This window comes from Zootoca vivipara, chromosome 8, assembly GCF_965207765.1.
Source record: "Zootoca vivipara chromosome 8, rZooViv2.hap1.1, whole genome shotgun sequence".
NCBI classification, from domain to species: domain Eukaryota; kingdom Metazoa; phylum Chordata; class Lepidosauria; order Squamata; family Lacertidae; genus Zootoca; species Zootoca vivipara.
Window position 1 is genome coordinate 60,714,820 of NC_142591.1, and position 6,000 is coordinate 60,720,819.

Consider the following 6,000-nt stretch of genomic DNA (forward strand, 5'->3'; position numbering starts at 1 on the left):
CTTTTAAACTGGGAACAGTCCTGCCCCCACCAGAATGTTATGTCAGTCAGGCTGGAGGTGGATTAACTCTTTTCCAGCCAGGTAGGAATCTTTCAAAACCGTGTCAATCCGTTACAATCATCATCATCATCAACAACAACAACCCTCAACTTTAAATTCCTGATGGATATTCATGTTACTCAACTGTATAAGAAGCCAAAACTGGCAGAGCAGTCTTAACCCAACCTAAGGAATATCGGAGGGCTGGATCTGGATCTCTGTCTGCTGATGCTAGCTGCTGAACTGGCTTCCTCTCTTTGAAACATGCTGGATTTAGATCCAGTGGTTCCATCATTGGTCCCGCATTGTCCGGGGAACACCCTATTCTGCAGCCCTACACAGGGTGCCACTAGTCGAAGGAGCGCTGCTCACTAAGCCTGCTGCCCTCTCAGGCAGAAGGTGGGCTTCTGCTGCAGGACCGCAATACCTCAAGGACCGCCTCTTTTCATATGAACCTACCCGGACCCTGAGACCATCTTCTGAGGCCCTCCTCCGTGTGCCTCCTCCTCGAGAGGTCAGGAGGATGGCAACACGAGAATGGGCCTTCTCTGCAGTGGCTCCCTGTCTGTGGAATGCTCTCCCCAGGGAAGTCCGCCTGGTGCCTTCATTATACACCTTTAGGCGCCAGGCGAAAAGGTTCCTTTTTAACCAGGCCTTTGGTTGATCTGATTTACATCCCATGCCCTTTTAAAATGTTTTTTTTTGGGGGGGTATTGGGTTGTTTTTGTTTTCATTAGGTATTTTGTGGTTTTATATCTTGATTTTATTCTGTGAACTGACCTGAAACCCCTGGGTACAGGGCGGTATAAAAATTCAAATTAATAATAATAATACTTCCCTCCCAACCCCCAAATCAGCCGTACTCCTCGGTGATGGGCAAGAGATCTGTGCTTGATCCTCCAAACCACTACCCTCAGCCATCAAGATATTGGGCATTATATACTTGCAGATATATTGGCATGCAAGCCTTTGTGGTACACAGCAAAATTTGTCAGGTGTGTGGCATCCCAAATAGGTAAGCAGATGGGTGCACATGTTGAGAGGTGGGTGCAGGGCAGTCTCGAGCAGGTCGCGCGCCCTGGTGCTGAGGGGCGGAGATCGCTCCGGCGCCCCCGCCCTCGCAGGGCGCAGCATGGTTTCCGCATGGCTTCGCCGCGCGGCGCCCAGCCTACCGGCCCGGCGCCCTGCCACACCGCACCACTGGGGGTTTACCTAGAGCCGGCCCTGGGTGGGTGGTGCTTACTAAGGAAAGCCAAGAGACGGCAGTGCATTTGTTGGTCTTTACATAAACATAAGGAAAGAGCCTGCTGAATCAGACCAAAGGCCCAGCAGCCTGTTCTCATGAAGGGAGTCTGCAAGCAGAACCGTGATCTCAACAGTCTTCTCCCCACCTCCAGTTCCTAGCAAACGGTATCCAGAAGCATGCCACTTCTGACAGTGCAGGTAGAATATATCCACCATGACTAGTAGCAATTTTAAATAACCATCACTGTTTGTTGTTTGCCTGCAAGGTAAAAAATTATGAGGCACGTTGGAAACTTCCTTCCAGCTAGAAAACTGAACAATGCCTAAATTTTTTGTTCCTTGGCTTGGAATAAAATGATTAACACACAACCATATTCTTGACAAAATGCCAATGGAATGGTTCTCTGAAAACCACCAGGAGGCAGATGTCTTTGGTTCAACATTTTTATCTCATTCAAATAGTCAATTGAACATACGTTTTACTACAAACCCCCAACGTATTTTTCTTTGGAAATTAAGCACTGAGGATATGCCAAGAAATAAAATTCTTTGCCTATATAACCTTTAGTCATTTGACTTCTCTGGCTCGTTTCTAAATCATTATAGAATTCAATTTGCAAATTTGGGCCCATTCTTACATTTCCTCTTGTTGGCTGCAATTTCTTTTTTTTACATTAAAGATGTCATGATAAATCAGGTTACAGAGATTCCTGTTTGTCTGAAGCAAAATCAGATTCATCAATACTAATTATGTAATCCATTATGCAATCCACTGGTTGCAATTCGTGGGGAAGAATAACACACAAAAATGCTGATTCTCACCCTTTTTTTTACTTCACAGTCATACTGTTTGTATTTGGACTTACATTCAAGTAATTATGGTTAGAATCGCAGCCATTACCCTGAAGGGCTTAGTGCCATTAATGCATAATCTTGACACTCTGAGAAGGGGAAAATAATTGATCAGCTCGGAATGTTACGTTTTCATGCTGTTGGTCTGTAAACAATTCTTGAGTGCATTGCATGCCAAGTGCAAGCTTTCATTAATGGTTGGGAGCAAGCCAACATGCATATGTTTACAATGGTTTAGTATTTATGTAGTAATGCAAATCTGTCATCTTGTTGGCCTCTGATCATCTTAGACTGAGTCATAAGTCCCCAGCGTACAACATCAATTACACAAATGTCAATATTATTACAGTACTGTCCTGCAAAGAGAATAACACAGCACATTCACTGTGACCTTTCCATATTATAATTCTTTGAGATTAGTCCATCTGCAACAACAGAATGCCTTTTGGATTTGGCAGATGAGATCAGTAAATCTGACTGAACAGTGCAAAGCACAACTGCATTTGTCAAATGCCCTAAAGGACAACTGAAATGTTGGGATAATCGTGTCTGGTAGAAACAAGCATGCTTTTCATAAAAAACATCCAAGATGGAGCAAGATGAGAGATGTACAGCGAATTCACATCCAGAATTCTGGTCACGGAGTTCAGATGAGGGGGCTTTCGACTATCACATGCTATTTCATGCTGTCTCAGAACGAAAAGGAAGTGAGAGATCTCATTCTCAGATATTACAGGCAGCTCCTTCAAGACGAGATTACAAAATGTTTAGCTGTATCTTTTCTTAATCCAAATTGCTTTTAGAAATTGATCTTTAAAAGAATCATTTTGGGGTGTGCACTTGGCTTATTCTAGTATGCACAGGAACTTTCTCTCCTGCAAGCATGCTAAGGATTTGAGAGTGCAATTCTAGGCGTGCTTACCTGGTTGTAAATTCTTTTTAATATAGTGGAATCTACTTCTGAGTAAACATGCTTGCACTGGGGTTAAAAATTTTTATCAGAGTGAGCAAACATTTTCACAGCTGCTGAAATCCATTATATACAAAGGATTTTAAATTTGTACAGCTGGGTAAAAGGGGAGTGTGTGTGTGAGTGTGTGTGTAACTTCAGGGAAATCCATGTGTATATTCAAGTCTTCAACACACTAAAATAACAGATATCTGAGAATATACTGGAATGCCCTGTCAATTTTCATCTACCTCAGATTAGGGAGGAAGGTGTTTTTCTTCGGCCATGTTGCTTATCTGGTGGGCTGGGTGGTTCTTTCCAAAAAGAAGCAAATGAAGTGTGATATCTGTGGTGGACACCCCACTCCAGCACCAACCCAGTAGGCTAGGCTCACTGCCAATGAGTGACACCTCTCTCTCTCTCTCTCTCTCTCTCTCTCTCTCTCTCTCTCTCTCTGCAGTGGTCTACTCAGGAGCTAGCTAAAATTCTAAGAATGCATACACACTAAACTATTTATAACACAGATGTAGTTTTTCCTCAGTCTGGAATCTAGATTGATTCTAGATCCTGCTGTCCACAAAGATGACTGTGGTTCCTTGATACATGTTCAAAAACCCTCCTCTTGATTAGGATAGCCATGCCCTTTTCTCTCCACACACCCCACCCCATCCCAGAAACGAAGAAGGAAGTGCTATTGTGATCTTGGTATAGGCCCACCCACAATGTCACTGGATAAACCGCTCCTCGTTACTGGGATGGCCCACATCAGTTTTCAAAGGGACACATTGTGGGGCAATACAAAATCCATTTGCGGTGAACTTTTACTTTTGGAATGAAATCAATTTATCAAGAAGTGCCCTCTTCTTGCTGCTGTACTCTAACTCCCATCTCTCTCCCCCCGCCCCCCGCCGCCAGCATGTGCAACAGTCAGGGCAGGGGTGATGGGAGCTGTAATTTGGTCACATGTAGAAGGCGATAGGTTCCCCATCCCTGCCCTAAACTCAGGTATGAATAGCTGAGTTGGTAGAGCATGAGACTCTTGATCTCAGGGTTGTAAGTTTGAGCTACACATTGGGCGAAGGATTCTTGCATTGCAGGGGGTTGGACTAGATCAGGGGTCAGCAACCTTTTCCAGCTGCGGGCTGGTCCACCGACCATCAGACCATGTGGTGGGCTGGACTATATTTTTTGGGGGGAAATGAACTAATTCCTATGCCCCACAAATAACCCAGAGATGCATTTTAAATAAAAGCACACATTCTACTCATATAAAAACACCAGGCAGGCCCCACAAATAACCGAGATGCATTTTAAATAAAAGGACACATTCTACTCATGTAAAAACACGCTGATTCCTAGACCAACCGTGGGCTGGATTGAGAAGGCGATTGGGCCGCATCCGGCCCACAGACCTTAGGTTGCCTACCCCTGGACTAGATGAACCTTGTTGCCCCTTCCAACTTGACAGTTCTGCGATTCTTTGTAGGGACACATTAAGCACTTTACAGATGGCAGTCCAGCTGTTAAAAACGAACACAGGTTATGAAAGCGGTGTCAGGTTCTGGTCCTAACTTGGGCACATTTGTTTCCCTGTGTGAAATAATCCTGCACACACACGGATGATAGTTTTACATGATGAAAGGCAGGTTGCAGGTAGAGGCTGCTTCACAACACACACACACACACACACACACACACACACACACACACACCTCAAAAAAGCATACATTAATTGTTTGTGTGATTAATGTTTGCAAAGGGCTACTATGCATAGGAGTAAAGGAAAAGTTTTCTGTACACAGAGTTTCCGCCCGTCTTAGGGCCTCTGAACGGATGGCCGCCCTTCCCGTCTCTGACAGCTCCGTTTCTCCCGAGTGTGCCGACCTGAATGGAACACCAGAAACCGGGGACAGCTTTCCAGATGATCATTTCTTATTCATCATGAATACGCAGTTGCTAATATTTAATTTGAATTAGCAAAAAAGACAATCAGGGGAATGTATAATCAGCGCGAAAACAAAAACAAAGCTATGCCGTGATAAATCCCTGAAACGAGATATTGATGAAGTGAATAATACTAAAACTCAACTAATGATTACTCAAAGAAACATAACAGGTTTAAATTTCCAAAAGAAACTTTGATATAGAAAAGAAATGAATTTCTCAAAGTAACCTCTAAATAAAGTAAACCTTTAAATAAAGTAAACCTTGATGAGGTGCCGGCTAAAGTGACTCGTTTCACTGGAAAATCTCTATCTGTTTCCTCAGAAGGAAAATGTTTAGGGGCTGAGGTTTCTTTATAATCAAAAACTAAACAGGAGCTGTAAACTCTGAAAAGGATTGAAAATTACATAGCAGACAGGGATAAACTTCCTCAAGATAAGACTATACTGTAGTTGTTTAAACTAAAGGTTAGCTAACCTATGGGACAATTCAACTAATGAATATCATTGCTCTTAGGAAAAGATTAAGTAAAGGGCTGTAAAAGCTCTCCTAGTTGTGATGTTGTGACGCCATTGTTCAGACTGCTGGAGGGTGTTTCTGGTTCTTGGCTTATATACTAAGTGGAGCTCCATTTAGAGGTAATATTTGAGTACGTAATATTTAATTTAAGGCAGGGCTGCCTTCAGATACTTCGCTGTTTGACATGAAAGACAAGGCGGTTCTTCCCCAGCGAGTCACTCTGTGCTTCACATACAGAAGCCAACTACGCTGGCAGTTGTGTTTTACATTAACACTGGTGCCAGGACAGCGCCCTCTACTGGAGCTTCGAGGGTGCATCTCCTTGCTGCCACTCTCCACCTCCAAGCATCAGTGGTCTGAGGCATCTGCTTTGCTCTGCCTAATGGTAGAGCTGGTTCTGAATTTAGGGTATTTAGATATTTTCTTCATGGTCTTAATTACAACTTAGGAAC